We start from the raw sequence: 572 nt of genomic DNA on the forward strand, positions 1-572 counted from the left end.
ATCGTTACATATTCCAACAGAGGGAATGACCTCTGTGTCCTAAATCACATGTAAAAGTTAATAGAAGCTGCTTATTAGCATCAGTGAAAAACGTTTTTTTCTGTCACCAATGGCTGTCAGGCACAGGCTTCAGGTGGAAAACCACTTTTCAGGGATGATGGGACAGACTCGTCCAAACATCCAAGAGAGGACTGACTAAACATCAAAATGCCTTTTAGCCCCGAGGTTCTATGATTTTTACACTAACATCAAATTTTAAACTGGAGGAAAACAGGAGAAAAGAGGAGCATGATCAGAAGAGGTGAGTTAGTTGCCAAGTAGTTTAGGTAAGTAGCAGCTTACTTCTCTAGTACACAAATTATACACTTCACAAAACACACCATGTCTCACAAAACTGAGCGTCCAAAGACTGCTGAGACAGATAAATGTATCAATCGTTCTCTCAAAGAAAGAGTAATAGCATTCCTTAAAAGTTACGTCTCATTAAAATCAACAAGTATCTATACATTTTTCTATCTCCTTTCATGAGTATATAAAGAGAAAATAAATTATTTCAATTTAACAATTTAAAA

This window comes from Galeopterus variegatus, unplaced genomic scaffold, assembly GCF_000696425.1.
Source record: "Galeopterus variegatus unplaced genomic scaffold, G_variegatus-3.0.2 Scaffold219, whole genome shotgun sequence".
Taxonomy (NCBI): Eukaryota; Metazoa; Chordata; class Mammalia; order Dermoptera; family Cynocephalidae; genus Galeopterus; species Galeopterus variegatus.